The following is a 17,978-nucleotide window of genomic DNA, read 5'->3' on the forward strand; positions in this document are numbered from 1 at the left end:
ATGACTTTCTCATCGAGCTGCGTCTATAATTGTCCCGGGCATTGTCCATGCAAATTTGGGGCCTGCCTTAGCTCCTTCCGATCGTCTGTAGACTACAGCCAAATCACAGTCCTAAGCAAATTGTACAGTTGTGAAAGTCAGATATATCATGAATTTTACTATGATACAAAATATGTAAACAACAGAATCAAACCACGCGCTTAGTTTGCTGTCGGGCCGGGTGCGCAGGGGACGACTTTGCAGTGAGGCCGGGATCTCTCTTGTGTTCGAACTTCTACCATGCCTGGAGCTCCATCGCATCGCAGCTAGCCGATATTTGTACCACTGTAGTCCTTGTGAGGATTAGATACCCGTTACGATCGATATTATTTGGAAATACTTTTAAATTTAATAAGTAAGACTTTTGTACTGTATTCAAGATATAATTTTTCCTTTCTGAGCGTTTTCAATTACGGCAACGATATGCGAAGTTGATAGGCTGTGTCGCCTGCAGCTTAGCCTGGCCGTACACAAAACTTCGTTCGAGTAGACGGAGTAGAATCAGTCCCGTCATTTATTTTCAACGAAATTTTTATTATACTCCATACTGAAGAAACGACTAGTTCAATGATTACGATGGTGAAGTGTTGAATTTTTATTCATATATGTTTTTCTCTCTCAATTCATTCAGCAAACTTGATCTCCGTACCGTCGGTCACAACGTGCAATGCCTTGCATGAAGCTTACAATCGACTGCCTCCGTCGTTAGTTTAGCTGTTCAAGACGTTTGTTTGCATGGCTCATTATAGTCGGAACAATCTGTAAACACTTACATATTTATATCTTTCCGGTATTTCACCCAACTTTCGCGCGTTTTTAGCTGAGTCTCCAGTTTCGATGGACCAGACCTTTCGAAGAGCGTATAGTTTCTACGTGACGGACGCCACAGTAAATCTTGCGTAGATGTGGTTGAGCATGCGCGGTGGTGTGATTACGTTTCGTTTCGTGTGTCAACAAAGCTGACTTCTGGTCCGGACAAGAAGTCATTTTTCACTCCTTTTACTGTTAATCGTGAGGCGGGCTGGGCATGCAAACCATGCGAGTCAGTATTAATTATGGTCTACTTTCATATACTGAGGATGTCATTTTAATCAAAAATATGAAAAAATTGTGAAAAGTTTACAAATACTGGGGCTTTAATGGTGGCAAGGAGAGTAATATCTTTAACTCAGTGGGAGATGAAATCAGTGCCCTTTGTAATTTTACAGAAATGCCTTCCAACTCAGAGACTGGTAACAGTACTCTATTAAACTCTGCAATTACAGATGAAGAGGTTCTTGTTAGCCTGGCGAGTAAAAAAAAACAAAAAACGGAATATCTCCTGGCCCTGACAATATCCCAAACGAATTTTATAAATTCTCAGCTCATGTGATATTACCAGTGCTAGTAGAATTGTTCAACTAATCCTTGATACTTGTAATTTTCCCTTACAGTGGATGTCCGCAATTATCATTCCAATTTTTAAAAGTGGTTATAGGAACGAAGCCAACAACTATAGGGGAATTTCACTTTTGAACTCACTGGGTAAGATTTTTATGTCAATTTTAAATCGCCGTTTATCCGAATGGTCCGAAGAAACTAGTGTTTTGTCAGATTGCCAGGCTCGGTTCCGCAAAGGCCACAGCACCATTGATAATATTTTTGTACTGCATGCCATGATGCAAAAGTATCTAAGCTTCAGACGTGGCAAATTCTATTGCTTAGTTGTCGACTTCTCCAAAGCCTTCGACAGAATCAATCACTCTTTACTCCTACTAAAACTCAAGTTCATTAGGAGTTGATGGTAAAATGTTTTGTATTTTGCGTTCAATGTATACAAATATCAAGCCTGTGTTAGAGCAGGAAATTTCACTTTCAACTATTTCAAATGCCCAACGGGTGTAAGACAAGGCTGCATCTTAAATCCGCCGCTATTCTCATTTTTATTGAGGAACTTAGCTCAATGATTTTCAATTGTGGCCGTACAGGCATTCAGCTTACTCAAGACATGTATGATCTTTTCATCCTTTTGTATGCCGACGATATAGCTATTTTTGCAGACTCGGTAGGAAACTTACAGCTACTTATCAATGTTCTTTCTGAGTTTTGTAATAATTGGCGGATGGCAGTTAATCTGAAAAAAACAAAAATTGTAATTTTTTGAAAAGGAGGCTGAAGAGCCCGCAATGTGGTATGGTTTTTTAACAACTCTAACATTGAAGTAGTGTCTTATTAAAATTTTTAGGTTAAGCTTTATCGTGCCGAAACATTTGGACAAAAGCTGTTTCTACTCTTGCTACTCTTGCAAGTCAAGCAAGCAAAGCCTCTTATAAGTTACTAAGTGATCGAAACAAACTAGGGTATGTCTCATATAAAACCCATTTTAAAATGTTTGATTGTATGATTTTGCCTATTCTATGTTATGGAGCGGAAAAGGGGCTACCAGTACAATGATATACTTGAAAAAGTTCACAGAAAATGGCGTCGCCGACTATTAGCAGTTTCTGGTAATGCCACCAATGAAACAGCTGTAGGGAATGCGGTCGGCTGCCCGTCTTTGTTTCTACTCTGAGACGCTGCATTGGCTATTGGCTGAAACTGACTGAGATGCCAGATGACACACTTCCCGGCATACATATGTTATAATTTATAATTTAGATCAATTAGGTAGACACAATTTGGCTACGTCAATCAAAAACATTTTATTTTCTTATGGGTTCGGTTTTGTATGGCTATCACAGAAAGTTGAAAACAAGAATGTATTTTATCATCTTTTATTTCAACGGTAACCGATATATGCAAACAAACATGGTCATCCAGTTTAAAAAGTAAACCAAAACTACGCATCTACAATACATACAAAAGCTTATTAGAACCAGAGAAATATTTAACTTTAAAATGTAACAGTAAATTTATTCACGCACTGGCACATTTTAGATGTTCGACTCTCCCTCTTGCAGTACAGGAAGGTCGGTATTAGAGTATTCCCTTACATCTAAGAGTTTGTCAATTATGCGATAGTGGGGTTGTTGAAGACGAATACCATTTTTATTCATATGTCCAATTTATAATATCCTCAAAAATGAGTATTTATTAAAGGCGGAGCCTCCCTTTAAAAGGACGCCAACCTATGGTGGTGTTCACTGTGTAAGTGGACACCAAACAGGCAACACGCGGGTACACGCTCCAGAAAATGCCACTTTTTAGTTTTTTTCCGACCGCAAAAACGCAGACAGACTGCCAAGCGGTCAGCGCGAAGCTACTGCCGATCGAACTCCGTGGTTATATTCAAATTCTAACGTGACTGGAAGACGTTTTTTTAGGAAATTCGAGCGTTGGTGGTAGGAATCAATGACCGCTGGCGATTTGAACCGACCATCAATCAAACGGTTGTATAAGCTCTGTTTGCAGGATTAGCAAAAGGTGCCAAAAGGTTGAGATCAGTTTGTGTAATTAATGTTATAGAAATCAAACATCATACTGGCGAAGTGTTTGACTGGGAGGAGAACTCCACTAATGCGAGAACTTGGGAATGAAAAGTGAGGGCTTTAAGTGAAACATATTGAGCCAAAATTTGATAAATTTCAGACGTTACTAAGGTCAACAAATTCAGATGTACTTATAAAAATCGGTAAATTCATTTATAAAGCAGTAAAATTGAGAAATTCCAAGCACTGTGACATAGCGTTATTAAGCCCTTTTTTACAATTTCATGGTTTATTTAACTATTTACTTATCTATCAACATATTTATATCACTTACATATATGAAATGTATACATTGTGTCTGTGTGATTAAGTAACTTTTTAGCTCCGCTGTCAGCAACACGGAGCTTATTAAATAGGTTGATTTTCCATCGTCGTCCGTAGTCGTCGTCGTCCGTCGTCGTCGTCGTCGTCCGTCGTCCGTCAACAATTGCCTTTTCCTCTGAAACCGCAAGTCCGATTGCTTTGAAATTGTATACGCAGTTCACTTGGAATGACCTCACTTAATTTGTTCAAATCGTGGTGAAATTTGCATATTTGTATTTGGGGGGCATTTTTAGCTGTTTTTGTTAAAAAAATCCTCTACTCTGAAAATCCTCTACTCTGAAACCGCTTGTCCGATTGCTTTGAAATTTGATGTGCAGTTTACTTATGCCGACTATAGTAAGATTTGTTCAAATCGTGGTGAAATTAGATGTTTGTATTGTCGGGCAGAAGTTTATCATGAACTAGATCACTGATAGTACGTTTGACGTACTATCAGTGATCTAGTTCATGATAACCTTCTGCCCGACAATGCAAAATCATTGATCATCTCACATCCACGCAGGTCTCGCTTTTACTTATCACCCAAAATCCATAAAACCTGTAATTCTGGCCGCCACATTGTCTCTGCATGTTCCTGCCCTACCGAACTCATCTGAACATTTCTCGACAATATGTTCGCCGGCATCGTTAGGGACTGGACACAAATTACAGGGAGGGGGTGGGCCGGTGTTTTTCGAAACACCGCTGCGTCAAAAATAGTGACCCTTCAAAAGTTCATGCACAAAAATTAGTGACCCTCCCCCTTATCCGTGCATGAAAATAAATGACCCTCCCCTGTTACTCAATACCCCCCAACAAACCCGCAATGTGTTCAAGACCCCCCCCTTCTGACTTGCTATACTTTTGAAATCCCCCTCCCAAAAGGAAGGCAAAATGTGGCTGATATAACAAATCATATGTGTGTGATAATTCATGTAAATGTACTTTGCTTGAAGTGGCAGGTAAAAAGTGCATGCGTGTACAAACAATGTAATTTTTAGATTTCATCAATAATGTTGATTCACTATACATGGGAGTCTATGACAAAACTGTAAAAAAATTCTTTCACAATTAATAATATGCACTTTTTGTGCATATATGGACCCTGAATAATTGACATAATTGTACTTGATTAGAAGAGGGTGGTACCACGTGCATCTGTGTTTTTGGAATTTCGCATAAAAAGTTCATCCATCATACATTGTAGTCTATGATAAAGTAAGAATAATTGTTTTAAAATACAAAACTTGGCAAATCTGTCTTATTACGTACACTCGATTATTGGTATAAATGTTCATGATTAGACTAGAGTGGTTTCAAGTCCATGGTTGTGCAATAAATTTCATTTTGGCATATCACTGAAATGTTGATTCACTATACATAGCAGTCTTTGACAAAACTATGAATATTTTTTTTCCAATACAAAACTAAGTACATCTGTGCATTTATGTACACCTAATTACTAGTATTAATGTTCATGATTAGACTAGTGTGGTTTCAAGCCCATGGTTGTGCAATACATTTGATTTTGGAATTTCACTGAAATGTCGATTCACAATGCATAGCAGTTTTTGACAAAACTATGAATATTTTTTTCCAATACAAAACTAAGTACACCTGTGCATTTATGTACACCTAATTACTAGAATTAATGTGCATGATTAGACTAGAGTGGTTTCTAGTCCATGGTTGTGCAATAAATTTGATTTTGGAATTTCAGCGAAATGTTGATTCACTATACATGGCAGTCTATGACAAAACTATGAATATTTTTTCCAATACAAAACTAAGTACACCTGTGCATTTATGTACACCTAATTATTAGAATTAATGTGCATGATTAGACTAGAGTGGTTTCTAGTCCATGGTTGTGCAATAAATTTGATTTTGGAATTTACTGAAATGTCGATTCACTATGCATAGCAGTCTATGACAAAACTATGAATATTTTTTTTTCCAATAGAAAACTAAGTAAATCTGTGCATTTATGTACACCTAATTATTAGTATTAATGTTCATGATTAGACCAGAGTGGTTTCAAGTCCATCGCTGTGCAATAAATTTGATTTTGGAATTTCACCGAAATGTCGATTCACAATGCATAGTAGTCTATGACAAAACTATGAATATTTTTTTTCCAATACAAAACTAAGTAAATCTGTGCATTTATGTACACTTAATTATTAGTATTAATGTTAATGATTAGACTAGAGTGGTTTCAAGTCCATGGTTGTGCAAGAAATTTGATTTTGGAATTTCATCGAAATGTTGATTCACTATACATTGTAGGCTATGAGGAAACTACAAATAACTCATAGGTTATCTGATCCTAAATTGCTATTCAAAAGTTGTTCGACCTGAAGCTTCCAGTTGTTATTGATGACATTTAGCACTATTCTGAACAGTTTGTATTTTGTCAATGTTCTCAAAAAATAAAAAATGTACATAGAGCGACATGAACATTTGACACCAATGTATTGCCAATGGGAGAATGATATCAAATAAGTGATCTCCAAAATTGTTATTGAAAGAGTCATAATAGGGACAGTTATGCACAATAGAGGAGTTGGAAAAGTAGAAATCATGACAACTTAAATCAATGTGGCTGCTTGGATCATCAAGATATTGTTTATTATACCCTTAAAATTGCGCCCGAAGGGCGCGCCGAAAATGGAAATGGCAGAAAATGAAAGTGCCAGGAGGTATTTTTTCTTTTTTCAGTATGCATATTCTTCAATACGTGCACATGCAAGTTCAGCTTTGATGCATAAAAAAGGTGACCCTCCCCCATAGGCATACACAAAATTTTATGACCCTTCAAAATGCTTGCGCGAAAATGGCGACCCCCCTGTAATTTGTGTCCAGTCCCTTAATACACTCCCCACTTTTGTCAAAGACACATCTCATGCCATCAAGATCTTCAACAGCTTTAAGTTTACGGGTACCCATAGATATATATTCACACTTGATGTTAAGGCCATCTATACTTCCATCCCTCGTAAGGATGGTCTCCAGGCACTCGCATATTTTCTTGACCGACGCGACGTTATGGATCCACCCACAAACGTTTTAATTCGCTCAGCTGATTAGTGTTAATTCTAAATTGCTTCAGCTTTAATAGTGAATTCTATACACAAGTTCGCGGTGTTGCCATGGGTACACTCATGGGACCTTCTTACGCTTGTTTATTCGTTGATTACATCGAAAAAACAGATAATACAAACATATACCGGCCACATTCCCGAGCTCTTTAAACGGTATATTGATGACTGCTTTGGTGCAGCATCTTGTTCACGCACTGAATTGGATAATTTTATTGAATTTGTTTCACATTTTCACCCTGCACTGGAATTTACTTCCACTGTTTCAGACACATCGGTTGCATTTCTTGACATATCAGTTTATATCAATGGGGACTCGCTGTCTACCTCCATACATTATAAATCCACAGACTCTCATGCATATGTTCTATTCAGCTCATCTCACCCCCGTCGGTGCAAGGAATCCATTCCATTTTCACAGTTTCTACGCGCTCGGCGCATTTGCTCTGACCAAAAGGATTTTGAGCAGCAGCTATACACTATTAGCACTTGGTTCTCGGCTCGGGGTTACCCCCGCTCTGTAGTGGACAAAGCCAAACAGCGCGTCGAACCACTAACACAGGAGGATGCGTTAAAGTCAACTACCCGTTCTCAATGCGATCGCATTCCTCTTGTATTAACATACCATCCTTTTAACCATAGAATCCGTAAAATCATCTTTTAGGAGTTTTCCATCTTAACCAACTCCCCCAATACACAGAATATTTCCCGTACTTCCCATCATGGCATTTCGACGTGACACGAATATCAAAGACCGGCTGGTGAGTTCCAGTTTACCTAATCACGACTGCGCTACTGGAACATCATCAAGTGGCCGTCGAGTGTGTAACACCTGCCCGCATACTTTTACAACCAATTTCATTCAGGGCCCGCGTGGTAGAGTCAATGTTTCCGGCGTGTTCACATGCACGTCGGCTAATATCATCTATTGCATCAAATGCAGACGCTGCAGCATGCTATTGGCGAAACAAAGCGTCGCCTAGGCGATCGCTTTGCTAAACATCTTCGCACTGTGACCGACAACAAGCTCGCATACCCGGTGGCCAAGCATTTTTGCACACCACCCCACCGCGGTCGGTCTGACATGGCAGTGTCTACTATAATTTCCACCACAGACTCTGCCCGCCATAAACTCGAACAGGCCACTATTTTTAAACTCGGTACTCTTGCACCAGCCGGTATGAATGCATATTTTAACGCGTTTGATCGCTCCCTTGTTTGATTGGCTGTTTTTCTTTCTTATGTTTTCACGTTTCTCTAGCGAGTTTTAGCACTGACGAAGGGTTGCACCCGAAACGTCTGCGCATTTTAGTCTCTGCTTTGCAAGTGTTTTATCTCCCGCTGGTCGGTTAGTATTTTACTGTATTTGTTTTAACTTTGCTCTTTATTTTAACGAGTACTGTATTTCCCGCTAATCGGCCAATTTTTTACTGTATTCCATCACACTTGCTGCAGTTTTATCCCTCTTTTGAGGTCATTTGTAATTTTTATAGGGAAGTAGGGTATTCCTAAGTTAATGGAACTTCCCCGTAATTTATTCAAATTATGATGAAATCGTCAATCGTATATTTTGCAGCTATTTTAGGCACTTTTTTCTGGCCACTGAAATGAGCTATCAAAGATTTCCACCTTCTTCATCAACATGTGTCAAAAATAGTTATTCTCTACATAAACACAGCGGAGCTATATCGGCCGCTAGGTCGCTTGTTACAATATATTTTGTAAGACCCTTGCATTTCGGCTGGCGGCCTTTTAAAGCAATACATTTATTATAAAAATATAATGGTGAATTTATTGACTTGATGAAGCGGCAAGGAATACTGCTTAAAAATATTGCTTATCTTTATCGTCCAGTACATGAATGTCGTGGCATTATAGGGTTTAATTCAGTAAATTCGTTAAATCCAAGATTGGAACTACGTAAACGTCCGTATTCTATTGTAAATCCTCACTGTGGCATAAATCCTTGACTTTCAAGAAATTTGAAACAATAAAAATTTACTTCTTTTCTTTCCTTCCGACCCCAAATAAATCAAACAAAGTCGACGCTGGCTGCTTACAATGGGCTAGGACGCTTAACAGACGCTATAGACGACTCACAGGATCCTACATTGACGTTAGTGGACATAAACCGATGAGATGACGCGACACACCAATGTCAACCGACTTGATTGGACAATTAGATCATAGTGTTTTCTGACTGAGTGAAACTTTCTGATGCCAAAGTAAGTCAGCGAGGCAAGTTCGCGTTATAGATTCGCCCTTAATTGAAGCGTAAATAACATTTTCACATGCAACTTTTTTATAATTTTGTGTGAAAGACGATCATAAAGGGTAAGAGAAACGATCGATGTTTGATTTCAACTAGCGATCGTTCCGTTTTCTATGTTAACGCCGATCATAAGGGTGAAAGAAAGGATATCGATTTATATGTTTTCAACCGGCGTTACCCCGTTGTGATCCGGCAACAAATTGCCGCCTGAAGGCTGTTAATGAAAGCCCTGATATCCACAAGTACTTGTGCTCAAGACGCTTTACAATTATTGTTACCCCTTGTCACTGGACCTTATTTGCTACCAATCAACTCCCTAGGGAGCAAACAACACCTCAAATATGCAGCCAATCAGCACAGCAGAGCTAAACGCATGAAAAGTCATCCTGAAATACTTCAAAGCAAATTGAAAGCTTTTTAACCAGTGAGATAAAATTGAAGAAAACGATGTAATAAAACAGGAGAAATTCTTATCACTAACAAATACTGACAAGATTTGATTGTCTTTCTAATAAACATTTATATGATGATTTCTCCACAGCCGTGCACCAAATTCCATCAATTTCAGGGTCTTTTAAAGAACAATAGGCAGTACTGCATTACAAACCTCCACTCCCTCTAAATGACAAATGCCTTGTTCAAAATACTAGCGAGTGACAAAGGTATGTTTTACTGTACTGATGTGTGGCTGCCAATAGAGCTGTTCCTAAACAACAGACATGAGATGTTTATTGCATTTTGACCAGGTCAATTCTGTTGTGTCGTATTGAAGCATAGATAATATATCACTGGGTATCAGCTATTGTTTTGCACTGCCAGCTTAGCAAAGATAAAGTTAAAATTAATGGTTAGACGCGGAGCCGTATCAAAAGTAGCATGATTTAGGTCAAACTTAACCCCTTGACTACCAAGGCCAATGTATTCCTATATACCAGGCCCCTTATGTAAATATTGATAAAATCTTGGGTGTGGTCAATGCATGAACACGGCTTAGAGTAAACATTAAGTAAGTACCAATAAACCATATATTTTCTGAATCAGCATGAAATTTCCCACTTTTTCATACATACGTTTTGTATTTCCAGGTCACGTGACTGCTCACATGACACATCATGTGACCAGAGTTGGCAAAGATTAGGAATATTTGAAGCATCAGGACGTGTTTTCAATCCATAAAATGACGCAAATTTGAATACAGTTGCAATTTTCAGGGCATTGTCTTTACATATATGTAATAATAACTACCCTTTACTTTATTTATAAGATGTTTTCATGTACCTATTTGAGATTTTTCTCACAAAAGGCAGAGTAAATGAACCAGAAACATCAGCATCTGGCATGATTCTGTATTTGAAAATCAACACATTTTATATTTGTAAACACCTGCTTTATGTCTTCCTTGCAGAAATATGCATCGAAAATGGTTAAGATTAATCAAAAAATAATTCACAATATTTAAATATACATTTTACGGAACAACATATTACATGACCAAACATATGACCAGTCATGTGACCAGTCAAATTGATAATATGGCTGCTATAAAATTTCACTGGCCTATAGTAAAAATTGTATTTCCTCTGGTTTCATTCACAAATATTGCTGTTAATAGAGCATATTTACATATAAATCATTTGTTTTCAATAAATAAACATTTCATTTCATTAAAAAAAACAAACCATAAACGTCTTCGCGATCGTCCGTACTTCTGAAAACTGTAAACAATCAGCGCCATGCTTCTGTGATCAGCCTGACCTTTTAGGGTCGAGGTCATGGGTCACGACATTTGCTTCCGGATTTTGGCCATACTGGACGTACGGGGGCGCAACCACATTCAGGCCAGGTCGGAATACATCAATCTTAGTCGCGATGCGTGCCGACGCCGAAATTACGGAATTTTTAGCGACAAAAACGAATCAAATACGTCTATTTAACTGTGCCGGATATTTCCGGCACTCAAGGTATATGGTAATTCAATATGGCGCCGGATATATCCGGCGCCATAGGTAGTCAAGGGTTAAGAAGGCCTGCTTTCTATAAGACGCGTGCAATAGGAGTTCATTTATTCTAACGAAGCAAAGATATCAAATCGCTTCGGATCTGAGATCCTAAGTGTCATAGCTTCAGAAACAACACACAACATAATTCGGACTCATACCTAGTTAAAATATAGTTCCCAGTGCTAAAATCTTAAGCAAGAAATGTTCTTTTTATTTGATAAGAGCTGCTATGTAACCTATATTCAAAACAGCGACGTCATTTGATTAAAATTGTGTAAGTTTCAGTTTTAAGCTCACATTCGGTAAACCAATGTTAGGTGTTACCCTCTTTTGTCTTTTTGGTTAGGAAAATTTGTTCTAAAAACTACTTGTCCGATAGCTTTGTTATTTGGTATAAAAGTCTCGAGGGATGTTATTACATGAATTTTCTGCTCAAATGTCAGCAAAACCCCAAAATTTGTATCTTTTAGGTAATTCTCTCAGTCAGTGACCTTGACTGACCAATATTAACCAAGGATATGTTGTGAGATAGTGTTGAAGGCTCTGAACATGATTCTGTCATATTTGGTAATAATTCGTATTTGAAATTGGATCCAGAAAGCAAAGCTTTGGTTAACTTTCTCAGTGCGGATCAATGTTTGCAACTTTGCCATGTAAGAAATACAAGAACTGATAAGAAATTTGGATGCAGGATCATTCCAGATGTCATAATCACCCCCACAGCAGAAGGCATTTAACTAGCAAATGCTTTTTTACGTTCAAATGATTGGCACTGATGGCATTAATTGAACAATTCTCAAGGTTGTAATTGTTTTACATTTCATACCATCTAGCTATTGTAGCTCTACATGTAAACATAGTACCAAGGGCTGAAACATATGGTATCCTGACTTAAGGGGTCTAGAAGATTGACGAAGTAGCATTATTTTTTACCTGCTCCTTTGTACATTATTTTCCCAACCTTTTCTTTTGTAAGGCTTTCTCTGGCTGATTTTTAAGTTGATATGCAGTGTTCGTAAGTGTACGGAGCAAATGCCGGGCGACCTCTCGGTGTACACGAAATCTCTAAAGTTACTGTCATTATTTCAAAGATAGCATAAGCGTAGAAATTTACATCAGACAAAGTTACGCTAATTTTTGAGAACAAAAATCACCAGAATCTCAACGGCGCCAACCCGTTGTAACGTCGAGTCTGACCCTGGTTACAATGCTTACGGAACCTGCGGTATTGCAACCAGCTTCTAGTTCGTTGTTTCCGCAAATTAATCTCGTAATTCGTAGCAATATACAGGCAGTACACTCTTGTGTGTTTTTGTTTCAGATTATTATCGTTTTTGTGTATGAAAATGTCGACTTCATTACTTGTCTTTTGGTGGCCTGGACACCGCACTTAAATCCTCTAAATAGTTGCATTGGAAACTTTAGTCTAGCGCATAAAAGTATACTGCGTCGAAAGTCCAGGCGGTGGCGAGGTATATACGAATACGAACACCAATATTGTCGACAAAACTAAAGCAAAATTTTGCCTAAATTTGTATTTTGTCAGACTTTTAATCATGATTAATTTCTACAATATTATCTCGTTAGGCACATTTGATGGTTGGAGAAAAATCGGACGTCATGTTTTTTACATTGACAAGCACATCGAAGACTCCTCGAAATATGAGGCAAAAAAGGTCCGACGCACCAAAATTGATGACATAGACGCAGGCTGTCATATAGTAGACAACCGGACAGTAAGTCCCGGTTTTGTTCACAGACGACAACATTGCTATTGCATGTTATAACCATTATTCATGATTAAGTTTTGGTAATACGCGCCTACTAAATGGAAAGACACCATAGATTTGTTTCACCTTTCCGGAAACTGTAAACAATTGTCCTTTGGAAATCAAGAATAGAAATCAGAAGGTAAATGTGCAAATTTTAGTACTACCGATATTAGCGTTATTTGATATCGAAATGGCCGCCATTCCTCTGTGTTAGCTCTATGCAGATTTGAAACAAGAAACGAACCCACACAAACGGTAGATCAGAAAGTACTGTAAACTTTGCAGAGTTTTAATATCTGTTCCCGAGGTGATGCTTCTCTTTAGGCCATATGCATGTATTTCACTATATGTGATACATATTAGCAATGACAACTACTTGCGCGATGTTGTAGTTCTTCAAGTGTGTATGGAGTATAGGTTTTAAATACACGCGAATACTTTAAGAGGCCATCATCTTATAATGTCTCATCCTAGTGTTTTGTCCCTAAGGTGAACTTTAACAGTACCCTATCATATGAAAAAATTACAATTTTAGGGTACATTTTTTCTTTCAGTTGACATTGTTGACCGTAGTCTGAGTTTGTCTCTGTTAAAAAAGCGGACATGAAGTATTTAACTTAAAGACCCTTCCCTTTTAGTTAGGAATTAACTTCGTATCAGTTCACGCTGACAGCGTTCGCAGACAGCATATATTTACAAGTGACACCGATTGCGAAGTCGATAACAAAATCAATAGACAGAATATTCCTACCTTCATCAAAGGTGAGTTTTCTCGATGAGTCCTGATTACAACACCTCTCAAAATGGAGTCGCACTGTTGAACTGGCTGAAGCTGTTTGAAACTAAATATTTTCGCTTTACTGGTATGAATAGCTTAGGTTCATTGAAATCATTATGTCTGACCACTGAGTGGAACGACGCCTTATTTAATTGTCCCAGGTATTGTGGTTGAACAAAGTCCAAGCATACATATGCAATTTGCTTAGTCACCTGACGAAGTCACGACATGGCAACTGATCAGATGAGTTTTAGGGATGAACACACTTATCTGTAGACTACGACTAGCACGAGTCTAAACATTAACTTGGCTTATTCGATTTTCATCAAACATTTATGCTTCTTTAGCCGAAGTATGATTATATTGTTAAACCGACGGTCCCTTGTGGTTAAATACATGGTGATGGCTACTGTGGTATGCAATGGAAAGTAGGCGGCAGTCGTGTAACCAACAGCAAGCGAATATATTCATTGTGTGTGTCAATATTAGCGATATGTGATGTTTAAAATGGCAGCTGTCGCTGTGTAAGCTCTATGGGAATTTTGAAACATTAAACGAGCCCACAAAACAGTTGATCAGAAAAGTGTTGTAAGCTTGGAAGAGTTTCAATATCTCTGTCCGAGATGCATCGTACCTAAGGCAATAAACATGTAATATAATATCATTGGTTCTTGTATCGCGCACATATCTGACCAGGGCTTTCATTAATTTTTTTATCAAAAAGCTGAAAACATTTATAAGGCGGCTAGTTAAGGCAGCCATCGAAGGTCACTGAGGCCGATGACAAAGGTCATCGGCAGAGGAGTGCTCCAGAGGGGATTTGCCCCCTCTCGAAGGGGTAGGGGTCTCCCGCTAAGAAATGTCGAGATTTTATGGCTGTTTACAGCTTTTTTGTGGCTTTCCAGATGCTTTTGTATGCATTGTAGGAGCTAAATTTATTCAGCATTTGATAGCTATTCTTGTGTAAAATCACCACAGATAGTGTTCTGATGCATGTGTAAATCTGGTGTATGTGTAAATGTGCAAATGTATGTGTAAATCTATAAGGTGTAAGGTTTAATAAAACAAAATATGAATTGACCAGTAAAATGATCTCATGTGATCAGTATTGTATACAACCACACCAGAGTAAAATTTGTTGAACCAACCTTAGAGTCGAGACGCAGTCTCGAATTCATCTGAATTTCACCTGCCAAAACACAGAATAAAAAACATCCTATGTCTAAGGCATGTGATCAGGAACACTATCGGAAAACGGTGAGATACCAATCAAGCCATTAAAAGATAGATGAATAACATTCTACAGACTAATAGGAAGCGTCAAAAATAACTCTTAAACCAGTGATTTAAAACAAAGATTACAACTGACAACTTATAACACAAAAAATACAACATTTTGATAGAAACGCACAACATTATACATGTTGACGACCACATATATCTTTCTATCTCTCAATCTAGTAAACACAATACGAACACGACCTTGAACACAATGGAACAAAATTAGACATCGTAGCTTCAAGAATGAAAGAACAGACTTCCAGTGGGACAACGTAGGAATACATACAATCTGCCAATATACCACACAATTTATCCACTAAAGATGAACTTGAGGCAATTGATGAAGAAAGACCGACAAACTTCCGAAATGTAGCGTCAAAGAATTGTAGTGTCTCACACAGTCTCTCCACTGTGGAGCACAGACTGCCCTGGCACTCAGATTACAGCCGCTGTGTCTCTCCGTGCCTGATCGGCTCTATACACAAGACAGTGAAACAAACAATAAACACTACTATACATTTACAACACCACCATATATGAACGATATGTGGAGTTGCTTTCCCTTTACAAACAATGAATATCCCTCTGCAGTAATATGGATAATTATCAGAAGGGAGTTTAAACATTTGCCTCTTTATCACGATGACGTCGCATCATGATTTGTAGTCACAGTTTGCATTGTAAGAATATGTAAACAGGGGTACCTCCAAACGATAACATTCACTCTTTCTTGAAGCAACATGAGTTGCCAAGCGAATTAAGTATTTTTATTGAATCTTTCATTTTGAAGGCAGCATAATTGCTTTCGATTTTGCATTCCCTTTCTCTGTGTTGTTAATGTATTCAGATGACAGTATGGCTCGTGGATAAATAACACCTTGAAACTCGTTTTGTACATGTACATATGCCATACGGCCTATCGATTGACCCCACATCTCACTCTATGTACTGCGAGATGGAAACCAAATACAAGGCCATTGCAGTATGTGTCTGCATGGGAATGTTAATTTTCAGGGGAAATTTTTTCTCAGGGCAGGGGAAAATCGACAGTTTTTTTTATCACAGGGTAGGGTAGCTTCATGTCTGCAGGGGAAATGGAATGACAAATTTTGAGGGGGATTTTTTTCCATGGCAGGGAGAATCGGCACGTTTTTTTTCGCTACAGGGCAGGGGAGCTTCAAACATTAACAGTGGGGAGGGGAAACAGGCAAAAATATGTGGGGAGCGGGTAAAAATGAAGTTTGAGTGCGGCAGGGTAAGTCGAAAAATTTTCAGTGGGAGGGCAAATTATGAACAGCTAATTAATTACCCTCTTGACTTAAAATTAGTCAGTTCACATTACTTGTCATGTACAATATATCTTATCATAGTAAGGACCCCTTTAAAAGTGCATTGTTCGTTGGCTGTGTTCGTATTGATGTGTACAATGGTGCAGTCTGGTGCAATCTGAGAGGTGTTTTTTAATGTTTTTAACTTAGTGAAACTGTTAGAACACCCCAAGGATGAGAGCACGAGAGGGGATTGCCCCTCCTGCATTGGACATTTTTTTAAGTTGACGTGTTTAATGTTGCAACCTGAGAGAATTTTCAGTTAATTTTGCACTCGGTAAAACTGTTTGAAAATGACATTGAACACTGATTTTTTTTACATTTTTTGCATGATCAGTGTTTGAGTCCCTGTATATTCAACAATCAAACAATGACAATACATTTTGTGAAAAACAGTTCTGTTTGCCAGAGACTGAAGACAAATGAATATACAGGAACGGAAAATCTTTCCCCTTCATGTGTCATTTCTTCAGCTGCCAGCTTCTAATGAAAAGCCTGAATATAGTATGTTTACCTGTTAAAATAGTCATTGATCTGAGGTAAATTAAAACATGTTTCTGTGATAATAAAGGATGAATTCACAACAGTTTAGTTTTGTCCTAGATCCTGTGAAAATTTTGAGGAATTGATGTGTGCAATGGTGCAGTGTAGTGCAATCTGAGAGGTATTTTCAATTTGTCAGTTACCAGTAAAACTGTTCGAAGACTCAAGGGGAGAGCACGAGAGAGAGGGGGGTGAAAATTTTGTGAAATGGATGTGTGCAATGGTGCAATCTGAGATGTTTCAATTTATTTCGCACAAAAAATTGAGCAATCAACCCCTTTCCCCCTTTTCCCTCTCCACATTTTGAGTAAGGCCCCCTTGAAGTTTTCAATTTTTGAGTGACCTCCCCTAACATTCCTCCGAATACATGGCGAGACATCGGTGAATCGATAGTGCTTTGACCCTGGTCATGTTATCTCGGTTCCCGGTAAACCCGTTTGTTGATTGAGTGATTCGTCTTAGCGGTGTTTCGGAACCAAAAAATGGGGTTCCTCCATCAGTCGCTCTCTTGTTTTGTATTCCTTCCGCTTGGTTGTGTGATTATTAAGTCATCTTTATCCAAAAGGGTAGAAGCCAGATTAGTTATTGAGAGAGTTCGCCACCATTGACGAACTCTATAGTGAGCAATCCAGTGTGTGGTGTCATATTAAATTACATGACCAAGCATCGATGTAAGTTCTCAGAGAAGATGTTATCTTTTGTGGTCAGAGAAACAAGGCTCACACATTGTATTTCATTATATTTGTTGTTCCTCAATTTGAGAAACAAGGCTCACACTTTGTATTTCACTCTATTTGTTGTTCCTCAATTTTTCATTGTCAACTTGTACATCTTTCTAACATATTTATATTGAGAGAATAATATATTGCTTTTAACACTAGTTTATTGACTCCTATCTTGTGTTTTAAAATTTTCACAATTTACAGAATTCAAAAAGTCCCCTTTAGATGTGCCTATGCCATTGAGATATTGCTACAGAAATCCTGAAATATGATTTCTTGGTCAGAAAAGGGAAGGAAAACATTAAGTACACTGAGGTGAAAATTAGACCTATGTAGTGCATGCTTACATCATAAGTGCTGGGAAAAAACATA

Source organism: Ptychodera flava, unplaced genomic scaffold (assembly GCF_041260155.1).
Source record: "Ptychodera flava strain L36383 unplaced genomic scaffold, AS_Pfla_20210202 Scaffold_132__1_contigs__length_144176_pilon, whole genome shotgun sequence".
Classification (NCBI taxonomy): Eukaryota; Metazoa; Hemichordata; class Enteropneusta; family Ptychoderidae; genus Ptychodera; species Ptychodera flava.